This window comes from Cygnus olor, chromosome 9, assembly GCF_009769625.2.
Source record: "Cygnus olor isolate bCygOlo1 chromosome 9, bCygOlo1.pri.v2, whole genome shotgun sequence".
Taxonomy (NCBI): Eukaryota; Metazoa; Chordata; class Aves; order Anseriformes; family Anatidae; genus Cygnus; species Cygnus olor.
This window is the reverse complement of record NC_049177.1, coordinates 10180885-10203573: the sequence shown is the minus strand read 5'-3', so window position 1 is coordinate 10203573 and position 22689 is coordinate 10180885. Positions and strand designations below refer to the sequence as shown.

Here is a 22689-nt window from a genome sequence, read left to right as displayed (position 1 = left end):
AAACAGCCCCGCCACATGCAGTCATCTATGGGACTGTTTTGACCCGTTCCTGACCTTCTGTGTTACACCCTTTCATTCCTTCCAGTGTTCTTGGTACATCTGCACTTCAAAAAGAGACTAGAAATTCTGCTTACGGAGTACCTCCCAGGTGTTGCAGTGAGAAGCCTGAAGAAACCTCTCACACAAACACGCCCATCTTCCGAGCTCCTGGTCCTTGAATAAGCTGCTCAGAAATTTTACTTCTATTGCAGCGTCATACAATCAAATGTTCTTCTCCTGCCATGTCTTGGGATATAATGCCTTAGGGAAAGGAGGTGAGAAAGGTACGTTGAAAAGTACTTGATGTCGCTTCTAGAGTTTCTAAGCTGCTGTGCCTCTTCTGCTGCCAACATCAGGGAAACAATGCCACCGGATCACAGTAGGTCTCCTGTACAGTCCGTGTAGCATGACACGGTGGTACTGGATTGGAGAGAAATGACTCTGAATGGCTCAAGTGTCAGACTTGATAACAGAGAGGAATCCTTTCCTGACAGACATGCAGCTCAGAAGAACATGTATTCCTTTGACCTACCCTCTTACTGCAAATTCACATACAGTTTGCCTTTTTTTTTTTTTTTTAAGGACCAGAAAAAGTGAAAATAATTCCTAATCCACTTATGTGCTTTGGCATCACTAGCCTAATTTCTGTTTCCACTGGTAACTGCTACTTACACTCCTTGCAGTTCTGCCTTCTGGTACATGTGTACTTTTCCCTGTAACTAGAGAGAGTGAGAGCTGACACTTCGCTTACCCTTTTTCCCCCCTCTTGTTGAAACCTTATTTCCACTGCTCTAATAGTTCTTGACTTAACTGGGACAAGGAAAATTATTCTGGGCTCCTCTGTCCTAGCAGTAAGGCTATTCCATATTAACTATCCAGAGCACTGAAAAGTCATACTGAAGCCCCAGGCAACCACTCTAGCACTCCCTTAAATTCATGGTTTAATATAATTGTCCATTTTTACTGGATATGTCTATAGCCACTGCATACTGCTACATATATATGCTTTCTTTTTGCATAGAAATACTTCTGTAAACAAAATTTAGAAAATTCCATTCGCTGCTATGCATAGAACTTCATTTGACAGCATTCTTCCCAAGTCGTCCCAGTAAGCTAAATTTCTATCCAACACTAAAACTATAGCTATTTCATAAGCAACATGTTTTTTTCATCTGTTTAAGCAATATGTTGAAGCATTCATAATACTTCAGAAGTCTTAGCAATTTGTACATACATAAAAACATAGAATCATACCTGTTGGTTTTGGCATACAATGGAAAGATCAGACTTCCAAAAGCTGGTAACAGAGGCTGTGGAAGCAGCAGTGTCTTAATCTAGGCTAGACTTCCAACCCTCCCCAACAACGAGTGGGGGTGAAGGATTTTTAGGTAGTCTCAAACTCTGACCTTAACTTTGCATCATCCAATGTCCAACATCAATACCACTGCACCAACACATTTTTATTCTTCTGGGGGATGCAAAGTGTTTCTGTACGATCCTATTTTTCACAGCAATGAAAAAGAGAATTTGGTTTGCCTCATCTGTAGCAGTTTGCAAATTACAGCACATGTACCACCAAAGATACAAGCTCTTTTCAGAGCAAAATAAAATGAAAACCTGTAGCAGCATACATCACAACTCCACTACTGAGCTTTGTCATTTCTGTCGCTGAAACAGCAAAGCGAAGCTCTCTTTGGTATACTGCGAGAAAGGAAATCACCTGCAGTTTTCAGATGGCACTTCCTATAAACTGTCAGTCGTTCCAGCTGCAAGAGACAGCATGACAGGTAAATCACTGTTACCTTCTGTAAGAAAAAAGCATCCAGAAAAGCCTTTCCTTTGCGTTGCATTAGCTAAGTTTTCTAACTTTTCCATTAGGCAAAATCTGGCTGGTTTCAACTTCCCAGAGTCTGTACCCAAAACAATCCACCATGATTTGAGTTCAACACTATGTTATACTGTCCAGGTTGTACTGTACTGTACAATGCTTCCCCAGGACAAGCTCATTTTCTAGTCTGTACTTTGCCCATCCTGACGCTCGAAACAGAGAGCTGGCTGAAGGCTGCTATCAGTACAGGGTAAAGCAAATAACGATACCAGTAAAATCACTTTTTGGATAAGTCAGCCAGTGCAAACACAGCTGTCTAGGAAATATAGAGGAGAGAAGCAGGAATGTACCAAAGCATAACTAGGTAGGAGTTTTGTTAGACCTGAAACTAAACAGAGAATGCAACATCCTCTGCTACTGCTGCAACGTTCTGCCAAGCAAACATTAAGCCATCCCCTTCTCAACTGCCACCTCAGTTAAAACACAACCAGTTTACAAGCGCACTGCTCAGTTCTTCAGATGCAACGCAGACTACGAAACAGCAGCACGCACACTACCAGTTTTCACATGGGAAACTGTGCACGCTCCGGTTTTCACCCCCTCCCCTGAGGCCACAGCTAAAAGTGACCGTGGAAATGCACCTGCAGGGCTCCCAGCTCCCCCAGCAGCCGCAGAGGCACACAGCACCACTTCTATGCCTGCTGCTAGCAGGTACCTCAGTTTGCATGCAGATCACCATCATCAACTAATGAACTAGTCCCCTGCGCCATGAGCTGTCAAATTCATCATCTCCTCCACGAAGACACCTCAGGAAGAACAAATTCGCTGCCCTTGCTGCAATACAGACCAGGTGAGCATAACTTAAACTCAGAGGACTTGCAGCTGAAGCTCTCTCCAGCTTTCCTTGCCATTAGCAAACACACAATGAAACAAATTGGTAGATCCATTGGAGCAGCAAGCAGTTTTGTTTTATTTTTATCTTTTTTTAATCTTAGCAGTATTCTTTCTAGTGGTTTATGGGAGAACTCATCACTCCTCGCTGTCATGGAAAATTACAACTCTCTTGCAAAAAAAGGTACACAGCTGTAGTTGTAAAGGTATATACACAGCATTAAGGTTTAAACCCTCTAGTAAACTCTTTTGATCCATGTACGCATATCACTGCCACAGCTCTGTCCAAATCCCAGTGCTCCTGATTTCGGCCAGCTCTGCTCAGATCCAGGACAGCTGGTTTTCTGGAGGTGCAATCACACTCCAGGTGAAGCGTATGACAAAGGTTGCCATAAGGAGCAGAGCACCCGTTTAGAGCCTGTGGCTCATGATGCCTGTGACAGAGTGCTTGAAAGACAGAACAAAAACTTGACACCAAGAAATGTGCTGGTGGACGAAATAGCAGCTGAGATTGCCTGCACTTGTCTTCACAGGCTGTGACTTTAATTGCAGCATAATACTGGAGAACATTAGTAACAATTTTAGAAAGCCTGGTATCGACTTCATTTATTTTGACAAAGCCTTTCTCTGCCCTCATCTTCGCTGACTACACATGTCAGATGAAGGTCAAAAGAGCTTAATTTTCTTTTAGACTGTACAAAAAGGCATGAAGAACAGCCAGTAAATGTAGCTCTTTTCATTTTCACTGTGACTTAAGAACAGAAGGAATTGATTATCATCACATTGACTCCAGCATAACCTGGCTTCTTTTTATCAAGGTTGCTTAAATTAAAAGATAAAACCAGAGCTCCCTTTTGCCTGAGATTAAAAAGATGCATCAACTCAAAGACAGCATTTAGATTTCAAGGAAAAATAAATTGTGGTAACTCATCTGAGCTGAAGGCTTCAGCACCTTTCCAAACACAGGTATTTCTAAACTACCAGTACTGCAATACTCATGCACCAGAGAACGGAGACAGAGCCAGGTGCTAATTAAACTAAGTACAAATTTATTGTGGACCTTATCAGTAATACTGAGCTCCTCCTTTACTCAGTGGCGCTGATCAAACATGTTAGTTTAATAGAAATGTAACTCTATTTCAAGAGGGCAAGTGCAAAGTGCTGGAGAAACAGTATTTTCTTATTTGGTAAGACAACATGCAGACAAATAATGCTACCCGGCAAATTTACAGTGAAAGGAGTGCTGCACCTCTCCTGTATCTATGTAGCTAATCATGATCATAATGTAATCAAATATTTTTATTTACAGCCACTCAATATGTAAGTGTAGGAAAAACATACCTTAAAAACAGAACTGTTATAGTCAGGAAGCTAGGAAAAAAAACACGACAAGAATCCTAAGTAATACTTCCTTTTCCCCTCCAACGCGATAAAAGTTGTTCACAGTTATTGCCTAAACTAAATGACAGATCAATGTGCTCTGCTTACCAAAACTGATTTTCTTAATAGTGGATCTTAATAAAAGAAAGGTTATTTTCTTTTATTATATTTATTTATAATACATATAATTATTAACTCCTCCTGGCACAGAGATATCCCAGATCAGGGATTCCTAAATTTTTGTTCATGGAGAGCTAATTAAAGGGAGTGGCTGTGTAAAACAGCTCTAAGAACAGCAAGTCTCGGCCTGGTATTGAGTGTACAGCCCCTTCACCACTAGGTGAATGCTACCAGTTCCCAGCAGTAACAGTTTACACATGGTTGACACAAAACAAATGGTTCCCAACGCAGCAAATGGAACATCCCCCAAAGTCTACATATTTCTACCAACCAAGCTGGCAAATTCACTGCAGCAATGTTGGCAGCATCTATAAATTCAACGTGGCAACGGGTCCGATGGATCTTCCTCTAGGAAACCTGGCATTTGTCGCAGGCTGTTGCACTGCACAACTGTTGCACAACTAAACTGTTACACTTCCAGCGTGTAACAAGAAACCCTTAACATCTCCACAAACCTCTCTAGAGATGGCTGGAATAGCTCCCCTTGGCAGAAGGGGATGCCAATGCCTCGGAGATGGCAGGTTTCTGCAATTTTCCTTCACAGCTCCAGCCCCCCGCGGGCTGGGAGCTCCCCCAAACTGGACTCAGCCACCCAGCCCTGGAAGCGGTCCCTCTCCCACAGAAAGCAAGGATGGCACCTGATTCTCACTGCACAGCGCCTTCCAGTTTGTGGGTCTTGGCCCATGGTTCAAACAGTCCATAGAAAATACTGAGGCATTTTCAATCCAAAAAGGCCACGAGTGATGACATCAGGGATAGAAAGACAAGGGAGATAAACCAATGGGGACCTCTATGCCTATCCGAGGTCTTGCACCTAGGACAGAAGCCTTCTGCAGTCTCACCCACATGAAAAACAGACACAAATCACAGCCTCAGCAGAACCCAGCAGTTATCCCTCACCTGGGCACATGCACGCAGGAGGCCAGTCTTGTGGCACCTGCATGGGCCAGAGGGCAACGTGCCCTGTTCCCTCCCAACCGAGCTTCCTAGTGAGCACAAAGACCCAAGTGCCCTGCCCCACACGCAGGCTGCAAGCCTCCTCTTCAAGGAGACAGCAAGGAATCACGACCACCCAGACACCACTTGGCTGCAGCAGCGGCTGGAGGAGCACAGCTCTCAGCTCTCCCGTCCTGAAGCCCTACCTGCAGCAGTCAGCTGTCCTTAGAGGCAGGCAGGAACTGCTGACACCTCCTGCTCTAGTGGCAGCTCCGAACACAGCGTGCTCTGGTGTCCCACGGGAAGCCAGGGAAGCGCTGCGTCTCGTGCCCTGTCCTGCAGGAGGGATGCGATCAGAGCACGCACCAGATCCAGCCTGCAGGCCATCTGGCAAACCACGATGCTGCCTCTGATCAAGAGGAGGCTTTGAGCCAAGAATCAGTACCAACTGTTTTACTGGAAACATCTCCAAATATTTTTCCAGCTACGGTTGAAAACATACACTCTAACAAGGCCGGACCAGCAAGCAGGACCAATGAAGATCTCTCTCTACCATGGCAGGCTGTGAGAAGATCCGGTGCTGAGAAAAAACCACTGGGGTTGTGACAACAGCTAAGAAATTACTCAGTCAACTGCAAACAAGAACTAGGAGCAAGTGCTCAAAGCAGCCAGTATTAGAATACCAGCACTACCTGATATTTACCTAATGACTCATACAGAGGAGGATCCATTCATTTAGGGGAACTGACCTAACAGTCAGCGAACAGGTAACAGAAGAGCTTATGAAACGACTGGGAGCTCAGCTCTTCCTGACCTCAGAGAACAAAGAAGCCTTGTAGCAAGAAAAATATCCTTCTTTCACACACACTCACGCTTTTCTCACTCTGTTGCACAATCTTTATCCAGAGAGAGTTGCACTTTCCACCAAGATGTAAAAGGAGAAGAAAGTGAGCAAAAGGAAGGTAGTGTTTCTGTTCATCTACATCAATACAAAAGTACAAACTACACCGGAAAAAGTATTTCCAAATTACATTCCCTAGTTTTCCAGATTTTCCAGCAAAAGGATTCACAGATGACTTTTTTTTGTTTTTTTTTTTGTTTTTTTTTTTTTTACCTTCCAACCATCCTTCACCCACTCACAAACAGCACCAGTGTAACTACCAACTTCCATAACCACTCAAATGTCACAAGTAGTTTTTAGTTAGATATTCATATACAGTTACTTGTGCAGGATTCACAGACCAAATTTAAAAGATCCTTCCCTCCAAAAATAACTGAAGATTGTTATAAATACGCAACCATTCACAGCCTCTTTAAATATAATGAACGCATAATATGGAAAGAAACTAGGGCACTCTAAGTTCAACAGTAAGTGTGTCTTAAATGTTTAGACTGCAAGCAGTACAGGAAAAAGAATTATTTTTTCCATATAGATATAAAATACTCAACTTAAAGCTCTTAGAAAGCATCTTACTTTTCTGTAGCATTAGATTAGCTTCCACGTTATTAGGTAGAAAGAGTGAAACATCAACAGCAAGATCCTACTCAAAGTCTTCCCGGAGTTCTCAGCATCTAACTACACGTAACAAAAGCTCAAAATCCAGTTGTCCTAGCTGAGAAACAAAAAAGAGGTGCTCACAAATACAAACTGAAGTCAACTGAGCATTTTGATAACACTTTTTCCCCCAAACACAGCTATCAGGGACATCCATTGCAACACACTTACCATTAGTGAAAACAAATCAGAAACAAAGCTTCTGATTGAGGAAGGTGGGCCCAGGACTAAAGCTAGATCACTGTCACCCAGGGCTAATGCAGGACAAGGTTTCAGACCTTAGCAACACTTCTTGGTTTGGGGGTTTCAGTTTGCCACCCTTTCACATAGAATTGATCAGATTATACCAGAGACCAAATAGTGCAAATGAACGTGCACAGTATTTCTCTCTCCAGCTGCGAGAGACCAAACAGCACAAAGGAACATGCACGCTATCTCTCCAGCTACAAGTCTTCTCCTCCAGTAGTAAGGCCCCCTCCTACCGCATCGCCCTGCCTCTGTCAAGTACTACACTCACATGAGAGGCCCATCAGCACTGCTCCATATACAAATATTTAAGAATCTCACATGGGTAACGGGACACAGAGCTTCAAATCTGCAAAAACACAGGAAAACTGAGTTCATTGTAGGCTGAACTTCTAGCAGGCTTTCTTCCCACACTGCGCAGTATTTGCACACGGGAGGCCTCTGACTCCAACGCTGGACATTTTGAAACAATTTCCACACAGACAGAATGACACCTGGCAAACACCTAGATGCATTTTTCACCACTCACACTGCACCATTAGCTTTGAGTTCATCAGTTCTGGGCAGTTCATAATAAAAAGAGAGAAAATGTAATTATTGATAAGCTAACTAACAGAAAAGCAACTTTACTAGCCTAAGTAAATTAATCACAATTGGTATCACTAGGCAGGCAAACTTGGACTTACACAGACTCACGGCTTCCTTGTATGTGTTTACATAAAGTGACAGTAAAGTCTAAATCAAGATGTTTTCAATATGAACTGTTTGTGACTTCCCATTTTGATTTCTGTTATAAAAGGATTTTAAAACAATACTGCACGGTCACTGCCTACAGCCCTAAGGGTATGAGTACAAAAATAACAAAAAGATACCACAAACTCTACAGAATAAAATTGATTTAATTTCATTGAAGCACTATGTTCTTTACTTTGGGGATATTAACTTACTATCTGTGACAGCAAGCAGTCTTCTTCAGCTACTCTGAATGCTGATAACATCACTTGAGGTATGACTGGAACAGAACTTGAAAAAGCCTTACCTAATTTAATACATTCGGCAAACTGAAATTTGTCTTTCAAACTTAACTTCCTCATCCTGCAAGTAAAACACTTGTTCATCCTCCACCCTCCAAAAAATATCCATGCTCCTTCCCATGGTTCACCTCTTTCACTAGGCACTCCATTTCTTCAAGAGTTTCCAAATTAATGATAATTAATGGACATGGCAGAAAATATACCTTCTTCCTAGATATTTCTTCCAATGACAAAGTAAATCGCTTCACAAATATGCTTCCGTGGGCTGTGCCTTCCCTGTGCACACTAAGCTGAATCAAGGGCAGTCCTATCTTTGAGAAGACTGATGGTCAGGGCCCAGGACATTAAACAATTCATCCATCACAGACAAAACCTACTCACCTTCACAACATTCTAGCTTCCAGTAGAAACATGTGAAAAGGCTCATTTTGGAAGATGCAATGGTCCATCAGTTTTTGCAGTTAAATTTCTTTGCTGTTCCTCTCAGAAACTGGTATTCTGGAGACATAAAAAGAATCTCAGTTTAAAATACAGCGCTCTCGCAGACAGCAACACTGTGTTACATAAACATTACATTTTTCCTGCTTTTTACCTGGCACACAGTGAAAGGTCAGCTGAAACCAACCTGATGGCTCCAGTTACTGAACAGCTATGCTGACAAACGGCAGTAAAGGCTCCACTCTTTACCTCCGCGACCCTCACAGTTTATGTATTTAATATCTACGTTACAGTAGCGTACTGAGAATGTATCCTGAAGACAGGGAATGGGAAGTGACTTCAAAGTCACACTGGTGCCAGAGCAGAGAATAACACTGTGTTATCAAAAGTCCCTTTTCACCTTGTTTGATGCATTTTCCGTACTGACATTTATTCACTACACTTGGGCTTATCTCAAAAATACTAACACTGAACTTTTCTGCTCAATTTCACCAAGGTCTCATCAACAATAGATTAGCTTCCTTAACCTCATTAGGGACACTCAAGTACAACTGTGCTGCACAACAAGGGCACTTCTTAGCCACTTAGGCACTTAGTTTGGTGTTTTGAGGAGTTTGATAGATGTTTGGAAAACAAGGCTCAAAAGACAAAGCCAAAACATTTGGATTGTAAATGAACAAATGCCACATTAGAAACAAATTCCTTAACAGGCCCCATTTTGCAGCCAATATTTAGATCTCTGGCAAGAATTAACCCAAGTAGATAAATGGTTCACTGTGAGATTAACCAAGGTCATGTTCTCTTACACTCAGCTTTTTAAGATTCCTCCCCTGAAAAAACTCCCCCATTAGGAAATTCATCGTTGAAGCACATCAGCACAGGATAAAGCAAAGCATGCTACGGCCTGTGAAGTGCTGCCTGCCCAAGAAAAGGCCACATGTCTTCTGAGAGAAAGCCGCATTTGAGAGCCTCCTCGACTGTGTGACTGCTGCAGCTGGATATTCAGAGATAACTGCCAACTCACTAAAATCCAACATTAAAAGTTTATTAAATATGCAAGCTTTAATGGAATTGGACTAGCAGCTATTTAGGCAGATAACAACTCAACACAGCATGTCCTGCAGTTCCTGTTATCAATATTCTGTAGACTGCCCTTTTGCAAGTGTCCGTGAAAAAGTCACAATGCTATTCAGGGCAGCGAAACCCTCCATCTGTTCTAGTTTACTCAGGTCACTTTCTCAAGGTTCCCATCAGCCAGGAAGCCTAGGAAAACACAGCTACTTCCCAATAACTACAGCTCAGCATACGCTGCCGCACTCGACTGCTTGGGATGCAATCTTCCCAAGAGCCTTTCCCCCTTTGGCCGTATCTGCAGGGCAAGCCCCATACCTCTTTGCAGGCTTACAGGTACAGAGGCTTTGCATACGTCCCAGAATCGCAGTTCTTCTCACCTTGCTGCTGGAGTTTGAAAGAACTGCAAAAAGAGAAGGAGAGTGGAGCGTCAAGCAACATAGATTAAAGAATGTCAGCCTCTTAAAAGCAACTCTCCTCTAACATCAGGTAACTGTGCGCACACAGCATGCTCGCAGAGCCCTGCTTGGAGCTACTCACTCGGAGAATCCAGAAATAAGCATCGGAGCCCTCCATGCAAACCACAATCCTAGTACAGCTCAACAAAATGCAGTTTCATTCCTGGATGACTCTGCAAAATCCCAGTGCTTGGTAAGTATCTACAGCAAAAACCTGGAGGTGTGTTCAGAGTGATATCAGACTTGGAAGCGTTCTTCATTAATACTATCAGCATAATTTAAACTGGCCTGGGGGAAAAGAGGACAAGGAATATCTCTCATCACACAGAGCATAAACAAGCTCCTGAGAGTCTCTAATGCACCTCCAAGTGACTCTGGCAATAGCCTCGCTCTCTCAGTAGCGGTTTCAAAGAGCATCTGGAAAAATTTTGTCCTCTAATTAAGCAAAAAGTATTCTCTCAACACACAATAGGTGTTGGGAAACGTAAGTGGTATAGCATCTATGCCTTGGAGATGTGAGGTTTCAGAAAAAGACTGAAATGAAATCTTACAGAGCAAACAGGAAAGAGCATGACTTACTGGGAAAGAATAAGAAATAAGGAGTATGAAGTATTCTAAGCCCTGAAAGATACAGTGAACTCATCGAACACAAAGAAGGGAAGCCAGCCTTTTGGCCGGGCAGGCTTTCTACTAACATTTTTCTTTGTAACAATGACAGTCTCTTACTGGAGAAAAAGCAGGCCGTTTTAAGTGTCAAGAACTATCTGACACTCAGTCTGTGCAATCCAACGCATGAATCTGAAGTTTGAGCTGTCTTTTGGTCCTGTAATCATGTGGGCCTCCCACAAAATAGGCAGAAAGTTCCAGGATCCCTTGGCCAGGAGGGGATCAACAAAAGCATTCATCCATTATCTGATGCACCACAACGCATCACATCTTGCAGAACCCTGAGGAGCCACCTCTGACCTTGGGGTCAGACATACAGTCCTCTTCAGTCAACTGGCTACCTGGTCATCTTACCGAGCCCCCAAACATGACTGCACTGAACAACTCCCATCAACAGGTTGCATTATTTCTCCCCAGCAGTTCTTGCCCCCAGGAATGAGCAATGGATTATTGAACACAAAAAATCATCTCCTTGCTTGCAGCCGACACCTTTGAACAATCTTCTGCCCACCAGGCTGCAGGAGGAGTCTCTAAGCACAAATACACAACAAATCAGTTAACCAGCACCAGTATTTCCTCCCATTACAGACAGACAATGACATCGAAACTATAGGGCACAGTACCTCGAGGAATGTAAATAAACCATAAAAAAGTACTGTATTTGTAAGTGAACCAGAAGGTCAAAGTACTCCTAGTCATCTATACTCTGTGCTAACCTCCACTTGGGAAGGCACGGAGAGAGAGGAGTGCTCCCAGCAGCGCCGTGACTAAAAGACCTGTAAACATTTCTCATTCCCAAAGGGGAGTCACGGTGCCACTGAGCAACACCACGAACTTTAGCATTCAGGTTGTCGTTAAGACAAACAGTCGGAAAACAAAGGATGTTAAGAAGTCAGTCTGCTACCTGCTGAGGCCCTTGGCCACCTGCATGAGAGCCCAACCTCTCCACCTCCTCCGACATTCAAGTGTTTGGCTGCTGTGAAGCCAGCAGCAGTGCTAGAAACACAGCACCAGTAGGAAACTGCTCTTCCAGCAGCACCCAAGTGGTACGCAGGGGCCGATAACTGAGGAAACTTCACCCCCTCTAGCACTGAGCCATCCTGCCACACAGCAAAGGCCAAAACTGCAGTGGCCACAGCAGCAGGCACCAAATGAGATGGCGACCGTGCAGCCAGATGAGCACACCAGCAGCGAACCGGAGCTGCATGCACCAGGGCATCAGCCTGTACCTGTGACTTGTCGGGCAAAGCTACTGAGCTAAGGAAGGTGCAGCCATAGCCCACAAGCCTCTGAAGAAGTGGACAAGATGTTTCTTTGCAACAGTAATGGGCAAAAGGAAGATAAAGAACATTTTCTCATCAACTTGCTGCTTGTGCTGGTACGTTCCCCTTGGCTTGGCTCTGAAGCTGACTACCCTCTCCACTAGGAAACTTCAAAAATCACACACGCTCTCTCAGTGGAGTCTACATCTAAATACACCGTGAACGATGGGCTTTGCTCACAGTTCCCACCACAGCAGTACTCTCACTCAGCAGACGAATGCAAGGACAAATGTAGGCCACACATGCAGAGAAAGATATCCAGACAACAAAGATACTATAGATGTCATTTTCAGAGTCAGGAAATGAATACTCATTAAAATAGCCTGCAAGTGCTGGGGTACAGCTCAATATGAGCCAGATGGGCTAAAGGAAAAACAAGCTTCATCAGAAAGTTGAGAGTTTTTTCCCCACACACACTAAATTGCCTGATGAGTCATTAAAGAAAAATCTTTGTGATGTAACTATTCAGTTAGGCATGGGACTTATACAAAGAACACTCTCATAATCAGCTCTTGAAGTAATCCTCTGACCACCATCTGGAGGTCAGCCTAAATCCTGATCTCGGTTACACTAAGCATCCACGCACCTTTGAAACCAAGATTTTAATATAAACACACCTGAGGTGAACCACATCGCCGCATTAAACTCCCAAAAAAGCAGTAAAAGATGACAAACACTAAAAACCCGAGCGACCTTTCACTCCACAGGCTCTCTCAGACAGCTCTGTAATGCATGTTCCAGAATACGCACAGACTGAGCCAGGGGCGATTCAAGTCCGTCACATCTAGGGAAACAGCTTCAAAACGAGTTAGTACAAAGGCAGGACTTATCGACGCAATCCTACATCTAAAGCAAAATGTTTCTTTTGTTGAACAAAAACAACTGAAGCAAATGAAGTCCATATGACAAACCCAGCCTCATTCTGATAGCATGAAAGTCTTCCCAGAATTGGATTCTGACAGTGAACCAGACTTACCAGAAAACATAAAATAACTTATACCCCCCCACGTAAATAATTCAAAAACATTTTACCACTAAGGCATGCAGAAATTCCTTCACCTAAGGCACCATGCATAACTAGTTATTTTTGTTGTTGTTTGTTGGGTTTTTTTTTTTAGTACCAACCTCTGATTAGCTGGAAGCTCCTATTCCCCACTAGCAAATAAGAAAGTCTAAGACTTCTCCCACTTACAAAGCCTCTCAGCTAGAAAAATGAGTTCTCTATTATACAGCTTTCAGTGTCACATGCTGAGCTCCCCATAGCAAAGCACTCAAGAATGAAACACGCCACATCACCGAGGAACACATCTAATCTCATCCGTTCCAGAGGAATTCCTCTCTTTTCAAGGCAGTTTATCAACCAGATTTTAGAACTTTGCAAGAAAGCCCACAACAGCAAGAGAGGCATGGAACAAGCCCAAAATACTCAACCACTTACACTTAGTTCATATTTGAAAGGGAATCTGTACAAGAAAGAGAAATGTTATTTTTTTCCCAAAAAATGATAAAGTTTATAAAAGAAACAAAAAGTCTTCTGTGCTGGAAGGAATGGCCCCAGAAGTCCCAGGCCTCTGAATGCTGGCCTACTGGCACACAATTTCCTCCAGCTAAAGGTATGTTTAAGTATAAACATGAGCAAGACCAGGAAGGATCACCAAACTCGACACCAGCTAGGAGACCGCAGATTCCCGTCATTTCACTACCTACAGAGTGACAGAGAGGGGCTGTCACCACCCCCTGCAGCAGAGCCCACCAGCACTCAACAGGGGCACACTACGTGGTGGTTGATGCTTACGTAGTTAAAAACACACTAAAATATATATATATATATATATATATATTTAATATTTTCACTTCATACTTTTCTTGAAATGCCATTTTAATTAATGTTTATTTTCCGTGGAGACAGGAAAAAAAGGCATAAGGTGTTCAGACTCCGGGTTTATCATTACAAGCGTTACCAGGCTGAGCCCCGCTGTGATCACTTGCTGTTTCTGTGCCCAGCTAGACCGGCTCCACTCTAGACGGGGACAAGTTTTACTGTGCCATTATCTTTGCCACTTTCCTTCTGGCTACAGAGCTGGTGTTTGGCAAGGGTTACGCAGGGCCAAAGTCCTATACAGCAGGTAAATATTTAACTTGGGCACTGTACCACAGGGACCCACCTAGAGTACGATACAGTAGCTTATTAAATCTTACACTATCTTTTCTGACCAAGAACAACAAATGGCAATTTATCTTCTTTATGGAAAGTTGTATAGACAAATTCTACAAGGACAGCAGCTAAGATTCAGTTCTAATAATCTTAATAAATGACCTAAAAGAAAATATTTCCACAGAAGCATATTGCAATTTCTAAGCAAGATGACATATACTCTAGAACAGGTTCAAGAGAGGGGCAGAAGACACAGTTCAGAAATCATTTACAAATTAAGCAAAATTCAGCACTTTTCCACTGCAATTCTGCTATTAAACTTGGTCACAAACTCTTATATAAAGCTCTTGGGCTTTACAAGAAGTATATATTCTCCAATAATATTTGGATAAATCTACGTACTGATGTACTAGCACAGACTTCAGCTGATTTTCTAAGTGTAACTAACCAAATTGGTCAGATCCCAGAATTATTCTTTGTATGCCTCCAACATAAACTACTGCTAATATTCTCATCTTTTATGATATTTCCAGGCAGAGATCTTTCTCAAACTGCTCATGAAACAAAGTTCAGATCAAAACACAGCAACTGAGACTAAAATTACCTGTTTACTACATTTCAATTGTTTGTCCACCTGTTTTCTTTATCTAAGCGTGGTTTACTTATTTTTTTGGCAAGTACTCCTATCTTTGCATTTAGCAAGAACTGCTTTTGTTCTCTGAAACTGAACACCTGTTTCAGCAATGATTCTAGTGCAGTTACTAGCGATAATTACTACAGGTAAATTTCTAAAATTCTGCAATGCTACATTTCTAGCCCTTTATACTTAAGGCAACATGTGCGCCACCCTTTTAAAAAAAAGTAACTCATGCCATCCTTAAAAAAGTAACTTTTTTTTTTTTAAATAGCAGAAGCATTTTTAGTTTGGTTTAGTTTATTTCCTGAAAAAATATCAGGTGTGAGGAGGCTGAGAATATCAGCCACATCATGAAACAAGGAGACAGACAGTACTGCAGAACTTTTACCTAAATGTACTGACTAGGACCTGGAGGTGAACAGGGAACAAGATCTTCCAGTCTCAAAAAAAAAATAAAACATAAAACCACTTGGCCAGCTCACCTGTCCAAGGAACTGCAGCCTCAGGGCACACTTCCACGAGCAGCTTAACTGATTTTGAGCCATGCCACAGCATAAATGGGCGGGCCTGCCTCTCCCTTTTACAGGCACCAGCAGCAATACAGGCAGCCTGTCAGCTCGCTCACTTCGCTTTCTATCTGGTGCTAATTGCTGGCCAGATACAAACCCAGCTGGCCACACAAGCCCTGATACAAGCCGCACACAAGAGGCAATGAAACTGGGTAGTTGGAGAGCAGGAAAGAGGTGCACAGGGCCACCTCAGCAGCATCACCTCCCACCCTTCCTGACAGTTACCAGAAACGTAAGCTTTCGCATCTCGCATGGCTGCTCAGAGCTGTCAGATCAGGGTTCAAATCCACCTCAGAATGACTGCTGAAAGCATTTCTCTTTATTTTTTCGCTCTGCTTTGACAACGCGATCAGTATGCTAAGACCAGTCTACCTGTGAAGTAGTGTAACTACAGGACACAAGAAATGCAAATGAAGCCACAACGTGATCTTAGTAGTTTTGAGCCACAAAACTCCCATAAAAGAGGAGGATGACAGGTCCTGACCATTTACTCCCAAAACTTCATTTTCATTGCACAATGCTTGCAAGTATATTATTTGCTCCCATCTCCAACCCCCTCATAAAAACGGGCTGGAGGCAGCAGGCTGTGCCCGTGGGGAGGCCAGGTGCCACCTCCCCTCATGCTTCAGGCACTGCGCTGCCTGCCGCTATCCCTGGTCTCACTTCATCAGGTGAGGCCAGGGAATCCACACAAGGCGCCAGCTGAAGCCGTCCCTTTCACTCTTCCAAACTTGTCACGAGAGAAGCATCAAAATTACCGCATGCACTTTTTAACTGAATACGGTGCAAAACCACAGCAGCCTGTGCAGATTTATTTTGATCTGCCAATAGCCTGTGATACATTTTGCTCCGACAGGGTTGGGATAGACACCACAGTCTTAACTCAGACACGATTTGCTCCAGATTCTGTGCAAAGATCTGGTTAAACGCTGCCTCCTTCCTGGGCAGAGGAGACCATACCCTGCGACACCTGCCTCGAGCTTCTTACCGGCACTGTCAGCACCTCACTTCTCCACAGGACTGAGAAACAGCTCCTGCCCCGGGGGGAACTTCCCAAACACGCCAAACTCCTGCTTTCAATCGAGCAACCTAAGGGCCCTACAACAAGTCGGTGCCTGGCTCCAGCGGTGCCGAGCGGGAGGGACACCGGGGGGCAACCGGGGGAGCACTGGGGGGGCACCGGGGGCAACGGGGAGGGGGGCACCGGGGGGCAACCGGGGAGCACTGTGAGACAACCGGGAGGGACCGGGGGTCAAATGGGGGGGACCGGAGGGCACCGGGGGCCCGCGCCGTGCCGCCCCACGCCACCCCCAAGGGGGCAGCAGCGCCCTGCCCTAGCCCCGTCGCCCCCGGCCCGGTCACCCTCGTTACCTGGGCACGGCGTCCCGCCGCCGACGGCACGGCACGGCACGGCACGGCTCGGCTCGGCTCGGCTCGGCTCGGCACGGCACCGCCCCGCCGGGCCGGCCTCCCGAGCACCGCCCCGCCGCTTCCGGGGCCGCGCTGCCGGCACGGCGCAGCCGTGGGCCGGCACCCGCCGACATTTTGGGGGCGAGCAGGGACAGCGGGAACGGCTGGGTCGGGGGCTGTGAGCGGCCTGTGTTCCCCCCCCCCGGAGGCCTTCCCAGCATTTGTGACTGTTTACATTTCTTTGTGAGAGTTTACAGCAGATACAGCACCAGGGAGGGGGTTACGGGAAACGTTACCCGAAACTGGCATTCCACACGCTAACGTTGGTTTTCTTGTAACCTGAGGTTTCCCCTGCTGTTGGAGACAGCTGGTGATAACAGCCCAAAAAGCCAAAAAAACTTTCTCACCAGTCCTCGCAAAATGTTAGGATGCAGCCTACGTAGCCAAACTGGGTATTAAGATGTGTCTTGGACAGGTGCTTTTAACATTGTACTTTACCACTGGACTTTACTACAGTTTCGTTAGTGGTACATCTACAAATCATCCTGCAGCCTGGAACGGAGAGTAGAAACATTTATTGATTACGTGTATCTTTTTATCATCATTATTGACAATTTTATTGTCTCCTTGAAGAAATGTCCCTCTACAATTGCTTGAGTTGCTTTTGTTTATAGTGCGTATATGAACATTTACATCATATCTCAGCCTTCTGTATAAATCGCCTGGCGTTCTTCATGTCTGATTCCCATTTGCTGGATTGCCTCATGGTGGTACTAATACCGTACAGCAGTGCTTAAACCGTATGTAGATGCTGCGAGTAAGGGAACTGTGATCTTCATTAGTGCTTTTCTGTGATGCTTCCACATCATAGTACTTTTGCTTGTTCATAAGGACAACGGTATTGCTCCAATGCTAAGGGACTACGATACTTCGAGCTGATACTTTAATTAATAATGTTTTCTGAAAATGTTCTGAATTTTCATTCACACTTCAATTTTCTGTCAGTCAGTTTTACAGTGAGCTGTAGAAGGGAGTAAAATAAGGAAAATGTAACCACTAATGTCCAAATTAATATACAGGGATGATAGCAAGCATCGTTTGTTCATGGACTTCAGTTTTTTGAATGAAGTCCTGTATTGTTTTGGGTGATATTATTCCCTCTAAACTAGCCTGTGTAGTATAAACAAACAAAAAAGACAATTATATCTGTGTGACAACACTAAGTGCTTATGTTTGCTCGCCCAAAAAAATCTGGAAAACGCTCCCCATGTTTACTTCTCTGCCAGTGGAAGCCGTAGTAATCAAGTCAATCACACTGCATTGCGCTCGCTAAGCAACCAGGGACCATCTCTGAAGGCCGCTGTGCTGTCGCTGTTTTGTCCCAAGTAAATCCAAGAGGAAGGTCTGCTGGCACAAGCAATACCGCGGCTTGCCAGAAGGTGTTGCTTTGAAACCATGCAATTATCCGAGCTTAAAAATCATGAAAGGAAATAGGCTTGGACGATTGCACATGACTGACAGGTGAGTTCTCACTGCCAGAACAATGTAAGATCCTTAACTTGAAATGATCGCTTTTAAAATAATTTAAATATTGAAATGACTTGTATGTGCAGAGCAATAGAGAGGGAACTAAGTGCTGAACAGGGCACTGACTTGCTGGAAAACATTGTGGTTTTGCACATTCCTAACAAATATGTTACAGCAGCTTTGTGTGTGCAAAAGTGTCAATGGCTTTTGCTTTGCAGGCTTTGCTGTTTATATATACGTATAAAAAAAAAACAGACCTGGGGATTTTTAGAGGGGTAGCTCGTGATTTCAAGAAAACAAAGAACAGAGCAAAGCCTCCATATGACAACTAGCTGTCCTGCCCTAAGCACCATCTCACTGCACTCTCAGCAGAAAGGAGCTGCTTATTTTGAAAGGGTATGCAGCAGTGGTGACTTACCAGAGGTACAACTGCGCTGCACCTACAGCCCTGGTTTTAAGTACCTACTAACAGTGATAAATACTGCATTTATAATTAAGCCTAGCCTTGGTCTGGGAGACAGAACGGGAGGTGAAGTTTAAGACATTTAAAACCTTTTACTCTAAAGGAAAAAAGCCTAAAAAGATGCCCAGAAGGAAGGAAAAGTTTTTAAATATGCCTATCACATGAAGTGGCTCATTGCTAAAACAACCTCCTACAACTGAACAGCCTTCTACAGCTGAGGTTCTGCAGTGGAAATTCAAGTCTAGGAAAGTCTAGGATAGGGTGATATTTTACACCCCACAATACGTCTTGGAGCACATCTTGTGTAGATGTAGTTACTGCGCTTACTCCAGCTGTGCCTTTCAAAGAGTTACATCTGCCGGCCCTGAGGCTGTGAACTCCAGCTCACTGTTTTGGGGAACAGTTTAGAAGAGGAGTTACAGTTAGCAGAGGAGGTCACATCAGGGTGGGCATAACCAAAGAAGCCTTTGAAAACTATCTGATGATCAGATGTTTACCAATTTTGTTTTTACCATAGATAAAGGTGTTAGCCCGGAGCAGAGGACAGTGTAGCAGGCAAAAGATCACAGAGGTGAGTAGATCAGCTGTTTTTTTACAGCAAATAATCTACCCAAATAATCTAGTCCCCCAATAATCTTAGCTGTAAGAAGGAAAGCAGAAAACAGTTGTTGAATTCAGCAGGCCCTCTTAGCCACTTCAACAGCAGAGGGTAATTTAAACCCATTGTTTAGACCAGTTGCTGTCAAGATCAAGTAAGTTTTCAGAGTTCCTACCCTCCTCATCAGTGCAGCCATGGGTTTTACCACAAAACCTCAGCTTGGATTGTGCAATGTAGCTAGCTGGATCTCCCAGATTCCTGAGTAGTTTCAGCAGAAATCCACCGCTCCTGCAGCTGACGCAACATCACTGCAGTCCCTCCTTTTCAAATGCATTTGGGGCCAGAGATGGACATGTTTTTTTCAACTTGTCTAATAATCATTTTTCAGGAATTTTTGTTCTGTGTGAATAAGTTTATAGCCAATCAAGCTGCATCTTCTGAAGTACCATGGATTAACAGTAAACTGGAATAAAAATTAACCTGAGCCTCCTGTAAAGCATTTCTTTGTATCATTCAGCAATTTCTGAGCAAGGCTGATGATCCCAGGATGTTGTAGGAGACTTGCCAGACTCGTGGTACTCCAACTTGAGAAGAAGCAGAGTTCTTTTTCTTTACCACAGCACATGCTGGGGGGTGGCAGACAGAACACAACATCCATATTCATTGAAATCTGTCCTTTGGTGAATACTCCTCATTTCCATTTCTCGTAATGGAGTCTCTAAGGAATTGTTATTCCCCTTTTGAAAAGCTTTTCACTTCTCCAGAACTGCAGTGGGCACATAGTGTATCTTCTGAGCATCATCCTCTACTTTGTAGTCAAAAGACCAGTAAACAAAGGGCCGACAAAACACAACAAAACTCACAGGAACATTTGCCGCTATCTCCCTGCTTTCTTGTCCTCTTGAGAGCAAGCCTTTGGTTACTCAGTCTTTTTTTGCACAAGATTAAGCCTTCACATAATCATAGTTTACTTCTGAAATGGCATCGGCTGTTGCAGAGGCAGACAGGACCAGGACTGCCCTTTGCAGAACATGAACATGAGCTATTTTTGAGATTCCAGTTTAGCTGTATTTTAGGTATGTTTTCTTCTGGCAAGCCTACAGCTAAGAAAGCTGTCACCACGTCTCATGGCTTTATAGCCAACAGCTGTTTTGCATCAAGGTACAAACTGCCAGGCAGTCTGAAGGGAAGAGCCCTGCTCCACGTGGAAGAGCCTTAGAAGTTCTGGATATCCGTACAAGCTCGCTGAATTTCTCAAGAGCTTGCAGAAAGAAACTTGATTGTCTTGATTACATTTTGTCAAGGTTAACTGCACCAACTGGCTCCGCAGCCTCTTCCCACAGCTGCCTGTGCTCAAGATCAGCTCAGATATATTGCAGGGCTGCATTGCCTTGGATCATACTGCTGTGAAAACAGCTAAGGGGTGGGGGGAAAGTAACAAACAAACCAAAAAATAAAATACAAACATCAAGAAACTTAATCTGGGGCCTGCCCATGCACTCTTCTTTCTCCACTGGTTTGAAATTTGCATTTTGGGGGTTGCATTTAAGCTCAGGCCCTGGCACTTAGTCCTTGTACAGCTCGGCACAGAACAGATTAAGTATTTGACAGAAAGCTCCGAAGACTTTAATTCCCTCTACCATATAAACTTAAATGAACTTTGTTTTCTTGTTACCAAACTCTGTCTTTAAAAGAAATAAAAGACAAACAGAAAGCTTACAACAATAAACCCTAAACATTTACTGGAACCTTTCTGTGAATTTGTAAAGTCACAGAGCTTTCTGTTCCTGAAAACTGTTTTCTTCCATGTTTATTCATGCTCAGAAGGGTCCTGTTTTGTTACAACTATGCTGGTTACATTATTAAAGGTCAAGAAAAATAGACCTGTAAATTATAAACAGAAAGTACAACTAATCAGAGTGATCTTTGATTTTGTTCTGGTTAATAGAAAAACAGTAGATCAGTTAGCTCCCACAAGTGCAAGGCACAGTTTACAGCATTTTTGTAAACTCCCAGAATACACTGTTTTACAAGCAAATTGCAGACCATTATTCCTGATTTTGTTTTCTATCTTGCTTAAAAATGAACGAAGAGTTGTAGCGATCTGCCACATAGAACAAGAAAGGCAGCAGTTGCTGTGAAAGAAGACCGTATATTCATATAGAACCTTCCAGACACATAAATCAAGTTCTATAATTACCTATGCCTGTTCCACACCAGTGGAAGGAGCTGCAGCCCTTCTGCCCAGTGGTTGACTTTTAAAGGTTAAAAAGTTAAAAAAGAAAGATTATAGAGATATAAAAACATTTCAATAAAACTTTCCACAACAAGCTAATTAAGATAAACTACACGCCACTCCACAACCCACAGTGAAAGAGAGGTCTCGTTAGATGCCCATACCTGGGAGAGGTGTGTGTGGCTGGTGCATTTTTCTGCAGGAGTTACTGTGTGATTCAGCCGGGTCCGGGGGCAGCTCTGACCTCTCTGACCCAGCGCTGCGTGTGGATGCTCCCGCAGCATCCTTGTTACGTGCTCTGGATGCATTCTCCATCACCTGGACCAGGGATGGTTGTAGGATAGGACAACTGAACCAATAAATCCATATAAAATCCAATGGATGCATATAAAAAGTCAACAGTTCTTCAAGGTCCAGGAATTTTTCCTCTGAAGAACACTTTCTTTCCCTTAAATTACCTTTTAGTACAACAGATACAGGTATGATATTAGAAACAACTTTATTTTTTTCCTATCTCTTAGCCTTTTTTTTAGTAAGCTGATATTTTTCTAGGAGGGATTTTATAACAACACTTACCACATCCTCAATTCATTAGCTTTTCTGTACTAATTTTTTTTAAAAATCACAAAATCATTTAGGTTGGAAAAGACCTGTAAGATCATCTAGCCCAACCTTTAACCTCACACGAGGGCTTGAGCCTCCAGCAGAGATGTTAGCGGGACCAGCCCTTTTCTATTTAACCACAGAGAGCACTTTGGGTGCTGCAAAGCGATGACAACGTTCAGCGTGTTCTCCAAATGCCGGCTAACACAAGTTTTAATAAAAGTTTCTGGTTTGTTTCAGCATCAGTTGAAATCAACTGCAGCCGTCCTAATCAGGAATCTCTTCCTCAGCCCTTACCAGACCGAGCCTTACCGTGCTTCAATGAGCCGAAAACGGCTTTTTCTGACGGCTGACCCCAGCTCAGGCTCGGGGGTGCCTGCCCGCAGGTAAATCGCCTTTCGGCAGCCCTGCCTCGGGGCAGAGCCCGGCCAGTCCCGCCGTTAGGGC

The 22689-nt window shown here is 43.7% G+C and overlaps 1 protein-coding gene and 1 long non-coding RNA gene across 7 annotated transcripts in view; both read right to left on the bottom strand.

The window, feature by feature from the left end:
• MAP3K13 (mitogen-activated protein kinase kinase kinase 13) overlaps positions 1-16914 on the bottom strand; it is a 74628-nt gene extending 57714 nt beyond the window's left edge. For 2 of the 5 annotated variants that reach the window (XM_040567160.1, XM_040567155.1), the window contains exons 1-3: positions 16777-16914; positions 9917-10001; positions 8471-8587 (exon numbers count right to left, since the gene is read on the bottom strand). The gene's annotated coding sequence lies outside the window, so the exon portion shown is untranslated. Of the gene's footprint in view, positions 1-8470; positions 8588-9916; positions 10002-10782; positions 11012-15318; positions 15343-16393; positions 16490-16776 lie in introns of those variants that run through there. The other 3 variants (XM_040567158.1, XM_040567159.1, XM_040567157.1) reach the window with 3 other exon arrangements.
• Positions 16915-17372: 458 nt separating this feature from the next.
• On the bottom strand, positions 17373-22666 carry LOC121074732. Of its 2 annotated transcripts, none has more exons than XR_005822506.1 (3): positions 22555-22666; positions 21804-21957; positions 17373-17836 (listed from the first exon to the last, which is right to left on the bottom strand). It is a non-coding gene; the product is annotated as an uncharacterized LOC121074732 (long non-coding RNA). The 2 variants fall into 2 exon arrangements; XR_005822507.1 differs by lacking the exon at positions 17373-17836 and adding an exon at positions 21138-21287.
• Positions 22667-22689: the final 23 nt, after the last annotated feature.